Genomic DNA, 12318 nt, shown 5'->3' on the forward strand with positions numbered 1-12318 from the left:
AGGTCAGGCCACATGTTCGAGAAATTCTATCTAATCTTGGCTAAACAACAGCAACCAATTATTTATTAGTCAAGGCAGGCACCTGGAGATCAAATGAAAGGGGTGCCCAAACACAGAGGAAGATAATATATAAATATGTTGACCCCCCACATTCAGGGCTTCATTAATACCAAAGTTCCTGCACCCACTTTCTCTCCCGGTGGTTTGATCTCTAATTTATCCCTCCCTGGTACCTCGCGTTACAGAAGACGTGTGTTGCTATTGGGATGCTATACAGTCCACTGAGTCTTTGGTCTGTGGCGAGCACCTTGGAGAGGTTTGGGTCTAGGGGTTTGGGCATTGGAGGGTGGTTGGCTCAGGCCTGGAAGGGTAGGGGTCAGAGGCTCTGTGGCATTTTAGTGGAGATGGATGGATGGGTGGGTGCGTTGCAGGGCCTGGTACTGTCACATGCTCTGTGCCAGGTGCATTCCTGAATGTGAGTTATTTGCAACACTGTAGGGAGAGAAGGAAAATTAACTTCTTTGGAAACAGGGCTGGCCTGGTGAGCTGATGGCTTAGCACCTCTGTGTGAACTTGTGATGCAGTACGCAGTTTATTCTGGCCTAATACAAAATGTAGTCACAGAGCAGGAGCATGGCTGGTACTATTCACCTATTTCTATGTGCCATTGGGCCCTTATACGCTCCCTACAGGTGGGGCTAATTCTGCCTAGTCTTCGTGTGCAATATACCTATTTCATCCGTGACTTGGGGGTGGGATAGGATAATTTCCTTCCCAACAGGAACTCTGAGTAGGAGGAGGTATTTTCATCCTCTAATCCTGTGGTTAAGACACTTGGCGGGCCTTACCAGGCTTTACCCGCCTATCAAGAAGCCCTGGCGCATAAACCATTCAAACCTATGGCGTCCCCGGACATTAGTCCAGTCACCATTAAGACTGCTCTTCTAGTGGGCCTTAGCTTGGCACGCCGGATCAGTGAAATCCAGGCCCTGGTGGCTTCAGAGCCTTATACTACATTTCATAAAGACAAGGTGGTGCCTAGAACTCACCACGCATTCTTACCTAAGATTTTTTCCTCCTTTCACCTAAATGAGGAGATGGTGTTACCAACTTTCTTTGCGCACCTTAAGGATGCCGCTCAGAGGGTATTGCACTGTCGGATGTCAGACGTGCACTAAGATACTACCTGGACAGGACCAACAGGTTCCGCAAATTGGATGCCCTAGTTTTCACCTTGGGGGAGGGAGGGAGCTAAAGGGGGACAAAACCTGGCTGTCAGGCCTCTACGGCTTTCCAAAGGCATGTTCTGTGGCAGGTTATCAGCAAGGCACCTACATGGGCTACTCCCTCAGCATTTTGCAAGCATTACTGCATGGATGCCGACTGCATTTGGTCAGGCAGCGTTAAGGAGCTTGTTTTCTTAAGAAGGGGCACCTCTCCACCCTCGGGCTACATTCAGTTGTAATCGCCCATACAGTATGGAGGAAAGGGGCCAGACGGAGGAGTAATTATAAGTTACTCATCGTAGTGACAAACGTACTCCTAGTCCTTAGTCCCCTTTGCTCCATACGTCTCACCATTCTCCCCCCCCTAATAAAACTTGTGACGTTAGGCAATGTTAATATTGTCGATGCGTCAAAGGGGACTGAGCAGTGGCACCCGTGGGCAGAGTCGGGAGCGCATGCTCCCTGGGACGCACACCACGCGCATCGAACATTTAAGGGGAAGATGTTTTTTCAGGTGAAAAAGGTTCAGTCTCCTGTCCCTAGCCAGGGACACGCATAAAGTATGGAGGAAAGGGGACTATGGACTACAGTGAGTAACTTATCATTTTTTTTACCAGTTTTCCTGAATTAGTAGCAACCTTTTCCCACACGCATTGTGTCTTGTAGAACCTTTTTCAACCCTTTTGGTTGTATCTTTTTGGAGTCATGTTTTCCTCCAACTTTTAAGGTATCTACCATTTATTATTGTAGCACACTTTCTGTGCTGTGTTACTGGGAGCTCCTTGAGCTGCCCTTTTTATCTTCCTTGTGATAACAAACGTTACCTACGACAGGGGGATACTTTTTATCCTACCTGACCTTTTTTATATTGTGGAATCGGCACACTTCATTTTATGTGGAGTGCAGAGGGGACACAATGTATCCCTTCTTCCACTTCTCCGTTTTACTTTCTAGTTACAGTGCCAAATTCATCGTAGTGGTTTTTGTGAACTTTACACGCAAGCTGCTATTGCAGCTGCGGTAAGGGACACATGGGTCACCATTGACCTTAAATGGTGGCTGTAATTTTGTTTTTGCCAGCTTTTGATGTCATGTCCTTTCATGAACCTTCTTCTAGCTACTAAGGGAGGTCTTACTAGGTCTTTTGTCGTGGGAGGGTTTCCTTGCAAAAGCCCGCCAAGGCTTTCTGCGTGCCTGAAAGGACAGGAAGTGGGAGAGGTGACTGAAATTGACCTGGTCTTTGTCCTGCAGTGTTTTTTCCTGGATTCAGTTCGAACTGCGTGGCTGGCTGGCTGTTTTGGACAAGCCAGCCCCCAGATTTGCACAAAGGCTTGATTGGTGAATCCTGACTGTTTTGCTGCATAAAAGGCAAGGGTTCTGGAGCAGAGGGGCAAAGTCGACCAATGGAAAGAAGAATCAGAAGAAGAATAAGTTTGCCTGCGGCCACCTCCAGCAACTGCCAGAAACTGCTGAGTAACCGCTGCTGCTCCAACCTCCTCTTCTGCATGACGGGTAAGATCCAGACCAGACGACTTTCTCTCTTGGACCGGTGGACATAACCAGTCTTGAGACAAATTGCATTTTGAGCCCTCCCTCCAAGATCTGCGAACGTCCTGCGCTACAATCTCCCAGTCCCCTGGGACCTGGACCATTTTTCTGTGCACAGTCTCCTTTAGCGCAGTTTCGGCTGGAACCTTGTGGGCGTCCTTCTGGGCCTACAGTGGCTCTTTGCCACTCTGAGACCTCTCCTCTTCCAAATCTGTGATTGAGAAACAGAGACGTCTGCCATGTGACAACTGGTGCTGAACTGAAGCCTCTGTCGAGTTCCCACGAGCCAGTATCATGAAGACTGTCTGCTTGGTGTCCCATCCGAAGAAGCTTACAGTCTGCTTCCGCCAAAGTTTTGCTTCAGCCCCCAGGCCAATAATCCGAACCGGAGCTGCTGTCGCCTCACCTTGGGAACCCACCATTGACATTGATGTTCTTCATCAGAAAAGGTACTGTCCTGCTCCTAGGTGCTCACCTGGCTTCCTGCTGTGTTGATCAGTACTTCTATGAGCTTCTTAAGACACTTTGGGGTGGATAACCCAGTAGTGTTCTCCCAAGCCTAAGGACATTGGTCCTTTGGGCTACAATTCAACAGTTGGTCTATCCAACCTCCCTGAACTCTCTTTATACTACACATTTTACCTACCTACCTATGACATTGAAGAATCTTGCTACACTTTTAACTTTGATAGCGTCTACCCTCTTTTGTTCCGACACCCACGGGCCCTGGTCACTCAGTGTCCCATCTGACTGAGACTCTCATCCCCAGATAGTGCTGGCCTTTATAAAGCACTAGCAGAAGTACCCGTTCTCCAGCATGGGGTCTGGCAGGGATTCACATGCTCATGAATATTCCCAGTCGTCAGGCTGGCAATCCTCTGTAAAGAAAATATCAGTTTCAGTTTCGTTTCTGAACTATTTTTCTCCTAACACCCAATCACTGAGCCCTGGGTCATACTGCCCCCATGCAATGACTGCCCTCTACGTAAGCCCCTCCTCTGGCAGCCATCTTCAGATTTTTGCCACACTTTCAAGTGTTGGGAGTCCTCGTGCTTGTCTATTGAGCTTTTACTGCATTTTGTCGCTTTTTGGAAGAGTTTTACTCTATTTTTCAGTCAATTGAGTCTTGTACTCCATCGATCATCCTTCCGATTAACGGGCACCCGTTTTTCTGATTCTTCAGCGCCCCTCAAGGGCAGATTTAGTCGAGTTTCTTTGTGAAGCCTTCCAGAAGATTCTTCAGGCCTACACCATGTGGATCATGTCGGACTAGAAGGATTCCACCTCTCTTTTTAAGCTTTGCACTGACTGCGGCTTGCAGTATGTTTTCATGGACGTCAAACATTTCCAGTGTCTTTACTGCCTGTACCTGATGCATCCAGGAAAGCTGAGTGGACTTCAAAGTCCTTCAGGGGCGCCCCTCCCGTGGGGGTCCATCAAAAGGCCAATCACAGCGAGTCCACTACCGCCGGGAGTGCCGTTGCGGCAGCCTCCTCGGCAGCCAGGGCACGTCCCACATTCTCGGCCACATCAGTCTCCAGTCAACGAACCGGATCTTCATCCAAGAGGAAGTCTGATTACACGGGCAAGCTGAAGGTGGCCCTGGAGATGGCCAAGGAAAAGACGGAGCAGGGTATGGCGTCCGGCCTGCCCTCGCCGGATAAGGCCCCTAAGGACAAGGCCAAGCAGGACAGGTGTCGAGCAACTACGAAGGCCAAGCAGGGCAAGAGTCCTGGCCTACCCGTGAAGGCCCAGGTGTACCAGACGAAGGCGGCTCCCTCCATCGAGGTGGTGGTAGCATCCTTTTCGAATGCCATGGAGGCGGACCCGCAGGACGCCCCTCTGAAGATAAGTTGCCCTTCCTCCCAGGAGGGATGCTGCGTTCCAGCCCATTGAGAAGACCCCTGCGAAGAAGATGATGCAGGTCTTCTCCCCGAGACCATCCCCGCTGGACAATAACAAAGGAGGTGTGGGGGGCGGTGAAGTCCTCCAAGGCACGGCTATCTCCTCTGCGGAGGATATGGAACTCTTCTACCTCCAGACCATCTAGGTCGTCGGTGGTGACTAGGGAAACGTCTGGGACATGCCCTATGACAAGGGCGCAGATGAGGGCGACGACGAAGATACCGTCGAGGAAGACTGAGGGTCTCTGGACGACGAGAGACCCCGGCCCTGCGCCTTTGCCCCAGCTGCCTGTCGCTGAACCGCAGCTGCCACCTAGTGATCTGTCAGTGGACATTAGTCACACCCTCCATACACTTGTATCTGAGATACAGAAGAGGAGGCTGGCGACGCTGCCTTCCACTCTCCCTGCGGCCCCGGTACCTGCCACTCTGCTGACGACAGGGGAACCACTGTCCAAGAAGAGCAAAAAGTCACCCGATGCCTGCTTGCTACCCGTCTCCTCCCTCTCCGCCACCCCCCACTGGTGATACGGGGTCGGCCACAGCAACGACGATTGGTACAGAAGTCGACAGTGGGATGGGGGACCTCCCGTCGCCTTCTCCCAGATCCTCACCGCCGGACGAGATAGGTACATGCCCTTTGACAGAGACAATCTTTTTATCAGGAAGGCTGTAGATGAGTCTCTACTGGCCATCAAGGCAGACACGGAGACGGCGCGTGCCCTGGGCATGCTACAGCAGCGACGGCCGTCCTTTCAATCCTCAGGAGGCACATCTCTCCCTTCTTCAAAGGGATAGGGTGGGGGCTCCTCTTCTTACCCCCGATCCTCGGCCCAAGAGACCAACGGGCTGCTCCAATGCCTTCGTAGGAGGACACTGTAGTCGCCAGGGACCCCAAGGCGGCCTGTCTACCTCCAAGCAAGAATTAACTGGCCGTGATGTCGGGCCCCCCACCTGCGCACACCAGTGGGGTACCAGCTGGCGAAGATTGTCAGCGTGTGGAAGTCCATCTCCACCGGTGGGTGCTGGACGCTCTCGCCCACGGACACACTCTAGAGTTCCAACAGCAGTGTGCTCAAATACCACCGGTGGCCCGGCAGTAAAACCACGTCCCTCAGCTGCTGTTGGAGGTTTAGGCCATGCTCAAGAAAGGGGTGATAGAGCTAGTCCCAAAGCGACTCTGCAGTTTATTCAAGGTACTTCCTAGTGCGAAGGCTGGAGGCCCATTCTCAACCTACCACGACTAAACAAATATACATAAAGTCCCAAAAGTTCTGAATAGTCACTCTTCAGCACGTGCTCGACAGCTAGAAGAGGGAGACTTCTTCCACGTCCCCATTCACAAGGGACACCGCAAGTTTTTGCACTTTGTCGTTCAGGGGAAGCATTACCAAATCAAGGCCCTACCTTTCGGATTGAAGTCGGCACCCAGAGTCACCCAGAGTCTTCACCAAGTGCCTGCCGCTGATGGCGGCCCATCTGCGACTACAAGGGATCCACGTCTTCCCTTATTTGGATGACTGGCTCTTCCGGGCCAGCCCAACGAGCATCGCCTTATACCACACGACGAGGACCGTCCGCCTACTGATGTATCTGGGGTTCTCCGTGAATTATGCGAAGTCCTGATTGACTCCTTCGCAGGGTGCACTGTTCCTGGGGTCCCGCCTCAAAACGGTGACCTGCCTAGCGTTACCGTCGGAGCTTGCGCATAGAGTTGCGGCCATTCTGGGCATGGTTCAACGGCTGCTCGCTGTGAAGATCGCCATGGTGAGGGCCATCAAGTCTCTGCTCGGCATGATGTCATCATGCATCTATCTCATCCGACTGCAGGTTACGGATGCGCCCACTGCAGGAGTTCCTCGACGCCCTTTGGATTCAGGTGTCTCAAAGCTTCCATGACAAGATCGCGCTCAACGAGGGGTTCCGTTGGGCGATAAGCTGGCGGGGCGTGCACTCTCATCTGACCGGAGGCATGGATTTCCAGGCCCCACCGCACAAAGAGACAGCCACGACGGACGCTTCCCTGGAAGGATGGGGAGCCCACACCGGAAGTCTTCACGCCAGAGGCCTGTGACTGCCGGAGGAGAAGACGTTGCACACCAATGTTCTGGAGCTAGGGGCAGTGTTTTCGGCTTTCAAAACGTTATCATTCTTACCGTCCCTCAAGGGCAATGTGGTGCGTGTCTTCAAAGACAATACCACCACAATGTTTTACATCAGGAAACAGGGGGGCACCAGGTCCTCCGCGCTCTCCAAAGAGGTGCAGGATTTATGGCAATGGTCCGTCGCTCAAGGGATGTTCCTCATCCCTTTTCATCTGACAGGAGCAAAGAAAACGATCACCGACTCTGTGAGCAGGGAGCTTCGCTCTTGCCACAAGTGGGAACTTCAGCAGGACCTAGTGGAGAACCTATTCCGATCGACTTGTTTGCGACGGTGACGAACACCAAGTGCCAGAGGTTTGCCAGCATAGAGGACGCATTCTCATTCCCTTGGGAAGGCCTCTTTCTGTATGCGTTCCCCACATTGCGTTGTTACTTCGAATCATCAGTCAACTCAAACGGTGCTGGATGATCCTCGTTGCACCGGCGTGGCCGAGGCAGATCTGGTACCCAGGAAAGCAAAAACAAAGAGGTGATGACCTAGCAGTTTGAGCTGGACTGGGGGTAGGACTAAGCCTGATTTGCATATAGTTTTTCCCCTTCTGTAATTGCTTGGCAGCCTAAAAAACAATGGCCTGGAGGGTTGCCCAGAGCTATGCCTGTGGCTATGATTTATTCAAAACCTTCTAGCCATCACCTTTTCTTTTTTGCGAAGATCTGGTACCTGGGCCTTCTCAGCATGTCAACGTCCCCACCAGTCAAGCTGCCAGTGGTCGCGGATCTTCTCGCCATTCTTCATCATGATCCAGGGTCTCTAAACCTGAATGCCTGGCTCCTGCAGCACTAGAATTCGGTGGCTATGATCTCCCGGCGGACTGCAAGGAAGTTTTTGCCAAGGATAGATATGATAGGTTATTTATAACGCGCTTAATACCCAGAGGTTTCTAAGCGTGAACCCGGGGATCGAACCTATGGTGCTCCATGTCGTCTTGCTTCCAAGGCGAGCATGTCGTCCCGTTGCTATCCTCCCTAGAGCATTGTCTACTTTGAAATGCTACAGACCCAAGTGGAGGAGATTTGCTATTTGGTACTGTTCCCAGATGATCGACCCACTGAGGGTCAAGGCCCCTCAGGTACTTCCATATTGGCTGTCTTTGGCCAAATCGGGGCTGGCTCTCGTCTCCATCAAGGTTCATCTGGCAGCTATCTCCGGCTTCTCCAGGTCCCCAGGACGACCATCCGTTTGGTCGCACCGATTGGTCAAGGAATTCGTCAAGGGACTATTCTGCTCTTTCCCGCCGGTGAGGGCCCTAGGAGCTCAATGTGGTGCTTACTAGGCTAATGGGACCCCCGTTCGAGCCTATCCATTCTGCACCACTCAAGTTCTTGTCGTGGCAAACAGCTTTTATCCTGACCATCACCTCTGCAAGACGAGTGGGGGCGATCCAGGCCCTCTCCTATAAACCACCTCACTTGACTTTCTACAAGACAAGGGTATGTGCTGCGGACGCACCCCTCCTTCATGCCCAAGGTGCCGTCGGGCTTTCATTTAAGCAAGCCCTTGGTGTTACCTGTGTTTTTTCCTGGGCCTTCGTCGTCGGCTGAAAGGACTTTGCACTTGTTGGATGTGGCTAGAGCGCTGAAGTTTTATGTGGCCTGCACAAAGAGTTTCCGGAAAACCTCTCAGCTCTTTGTGCTTTGTGAACTTTGGTCCTGTGAACTGTGGGAAGGCCCTGTCCAAGGCTTCCATTTCTAGGTGGCTCTCCAACTGTATCACCCACTGTCACCGGTTGGCAAATCGACCGCTGCCTTGCCGTCCAAGAGCCCACTCTACCAGAGCGATCACTGCTATAACGGCGTTCCTGGTTGGTGTGCCCCTGCTGGACATCTGCAGGGCTGCTACGTGGAGGTCGACGCACACCTTCACGAGATTCTACTGCGTCGACAGGGATTCCAGGCAGAGTCCAGAGTCGACCAAGCAGTGCTGCGCAACCTGTTCGCTTGAAGGTGAGCCAGGTGAGGAGATAAGAGATGCTTATGTTGAGCCGTGCCACCTCCTGTGGTTGTGCATGTGTGTACTGCTATGTATAATTTATTCATGAGCATGTGAATCCATGCCAGACCCCATGCTGGAGGGGGAATAAATGACTTAACCTATAACTGTTCTCCAGCATGGGTCTGGCATGGATTCACATGCAAACCCTCCCGCCTGCTCCTCTGCTGCTCTTCTCTTGGTCCTACTGCCACTTTACGTGCTACCAAATCTGAAGATGGCTGCCAGAGGAGGGGCTTAGGTAGAGGGCAGTCTTTGGCTGAGGGCAGCATGACCCAGAGCTCAGTGATTGGGTGTTAGGAGAAATACAGTTCAGAAATGAAACTGATTTTTTCTTTACCGAGGATTCCCAGCCTGACGACGGGGAATATTCATGAGCATGTGAATCCATGCCAGACCCATGCTGGAGAACAACAATTACAGGTAACTTATTCTTACTCTGAACAGGTTCTGTAGACAGACATGATAACACAATTGTTGAAAATGAATGATCCTGTAGGTCGCTGTTCCGCCTCACCCTGGCATAGTGCAGTTTGTTGCGGTTCAAATGTCTCAAACCATGCATTTTAGGGCCTTGAAACGTGGTTTTGGGACCTCGAGTTTGGTTCCTCGTGTCTGGACCGTTTGAGAACCAACATTTTTTGTTTCCCTTCCCGGTGAACGTTCTTTACGGCTTCGTCAGCAGGCAACATCTCGCAAAAATCCTCTTGAAAAGTAATTTGACCTGATGCAGCAAAAATGTGGAAACTTCTGGAATGCAACCTGCCTTATCACCTTCGCCTCTCGAGTCCATTTGTGCCTCATACATTTCTTTCTTCCTTTCCCAGTGAACATGGTTTACTGCTTCGTCAACAGGCCACACACACATTTTTACTTTTGCTGAAATCCGGGGTAAGGTGTAGGGTGTCCAAATGTCATGTAGCCAGTAATGTCAGAAGGGTACTAACAGGTAACTATGTAGGTACTCTGACTACTTACCTTGTCATCATCTAAAGTCTACCAGTGAATTGACTAATGCTCATCCAATGTCTTATTGTATATATGTGAAAACGTGCACTGAAATCTTAGTAGTGTTAGTTGCCTTTAGTGTTTATAATAAATAACCATATTTTTTTTTTTTATAAAACTAGTGTGCAAGTGTATTCTAACCCAGTCAAGGTTTCTCCCCTTGTTGTGGGTGGGGAGGGGCACTCTTTGGAAAAATCCTAACTCCGTTAGGGTGTTGTCGATAAGGGTGGCCTGAGGGTCTTTGGGGTCTTTAAAGCCTAGGTTAAAGTCTCCTCGGAGTAGGCTACGGGACGTGTTCTTTAAGTTGTTAGTGATGGTGGTTATAAGGTCCTCCTCGAAGGAGCCTAGAAGGCCAGGGGGGTCTGTAGAGTAGTTGAATGGTAAGGGTTTGGGAATTAGCGATGGGCAGTTTAGCTATTAGTGATTCACATGATGTGGAGTTGACGGAGGAGGCGACTCTCATGTCAAGGTGAACTTTAGCAATTATGGCAAGGCCTCCGCCTCTGGATTCTATTGTTTGCTCTGAGGATAGTGTAGTCATCTTGGATGGCTAGCATAAGGGCTGGGCCAGCGGCTGCATGGAGCCAGGACTCGGTGATGACTAAAAAGTCCAGTTTTTCTTCTAATATGGTGTATGCTATGTCTGTAGCATGGGCTACTAAGGAGTGTTTGTTTATTAGGGCACCTCTAATGGGAGGCGCGATGGTTTTAGTGGGCGTTGGTGGAGTGGCTAAATTGTGAGGCTTGGCTTGGTAACGGTGTAAGTTGGTTTGTGCTTGGGTCTGTGCGTAGGCTGGAAGGTAGGTGTGACTATGTACTCGGGAGGCGTCCTGATAGTCTGCTTAGGATGAGGGGTGTCCCTGGCACAAGGTTGGTATACTGGGTAGCCTGGCACGAAGTCTGGAGTTTCTGGCTCGGGGACTACAGGGGAAAGATAGGTGTGGTAGTGGAGGTGGAGGGGTGAGTGGTGTCGGGGGATGGATGTAAGTCATTGTATTGGGGGGGAGTAGGGTAGGGTGACTATGGAGGCGGAGCTGAGGATGGGGCTAGATATGTAGATAAGGTGGAGAATTACTCTCAGGAGGGCGGAGTAGATACCTGGGAGGTACATTCTGTTAGTGATTGGTAGTGCCGGCAAAATCTGGTCATATAGGCTTAGCACTAGGGCACATCAGATGGGGCTGTTCAGTTATAGCCTTTCTAAGCAATGATGGTCAAGGCAGTTTAATATAGGCACAGTAATCAGAGGTATCATTCTGCAGGTAGTTCCGTAGTGACTCTAGTGTAGTAGAAATTCAAAGGAATTCAGTTAAATGCCATACATAACATTAGCAGCAGAGGTGATTCAGTACTATTGCAATGGGCTTTGGCAGTAAGCGTGAGAGCAATGCACTATCTGCCTATTTCAAAGTGATGGCAAAGCAGTGTCTAATTGTAAAGACGACTAACATTGGAGCAAGCACAGTAGGTGGAATGTATGTGGGACGGTGAGACACAATATAGTTCAAAGTATAAGTAGTGAGAAGTATGAGCGGGGCCTGCATGTCTACATTACTTTTCAATTTGTACATCAGGCCCCTATGCAACGTGTTGGAAAATAATGAGATCTTTTTTTACAAACTAAGTTGATGACACCAAGCTAGTTCTGAAACTCTCTGGGAATTACGATCTTGACTTGATGCGTCTGAGACATATGCACCCAGTTTGAATCCTGGATGAACCATCACTGGATGTGCCTTAATGGCAATAAGACGGAGCTCTTGATATTTGGATTGCTCCATGTAAGGGCCAAGCTGAATTCTAGTTACCAGCCATTTTTCCATTCGTGATTGTAGCGTTTCAGTCTCAGAGAAAGTTAAGACCGTAGGGTCCTATCTGGTCATCTCTTTTGGAGCTGACGCATATGTCAAGCAAGTCTCCAAAACCTGCTTGTACCATCTCCACCTGCTAAAAAATGTCAGTTTCTTTCAGAGACTAACTCTGCTTCCATAGCACGCGCTACTATTCTAACTCGTCTAGATTATTGTAATGCCCTGCTACTCAGTGCTAAAAAGAAGTGCTTGTCAAAATTGCAAATAGTCCAGAATTATGCCGTACGCATTGTTAAAGGGAAATCCTGGAAAGAACACATTTCTAGCAGCCGTCCGTCCCTCCACTGGCTGTCAATCTCTGCACGCATACAGTTCAAAGCAGCCATCTTGGTTCATAGATGCCTTCATGGAATTTGCTGCCTCTAGCCTCGAGATTTAAAGTGAACAGTGCTAGATGTCGCCAACAATTGAAAACATGCTAATTTAAGTGATCCTTGCCTCACCTTTCTGACAGTTTAACCTGACCTGTCCCGTCTTTATGTTCATCCTATCGTGTTCATATCTCCCAGTGCCCTGATGCCCGTGGGCTTTTGGCGCTATACAAATAAAATGTCAAGATCCAAGCAGCATGGTACCAGCTTGCGTTCCTCCACAAAATCAGGCCTT

At 50.2% G+C, this 12318-nt stretch overlaps 1 protein-coding gene across 3 annotated transcripts in view; it reads left to right on the forward strand.

Annotated features, from left to right (window-relative positions):
* The window catches only part of RHOT1 (ras homolog family member T1), a 1148557-nt gene that overhangs the window by 577582 nt on the left and 558657 nt on the right, over positions 1 to 12318 (forward strand). The gene's annotated exons all lie outside the window — the stretch shown is intronic.

The sequence above is a fragment of the Ambystoma mexicanum genome, chromosome 3q (genome assembly GCF_040938575.1).
Source record: "Ambystoma mexicanum isolate Mex_15411 chromosome 3q, UKY_AmexF1_1, whole genome shotgun sequence".
NCBI lineage: Eukaryota > Metazoa > Chordata > Amphibia > Caudata > Ambystomatidae > Ambystoma > Ambystoma mexicanum.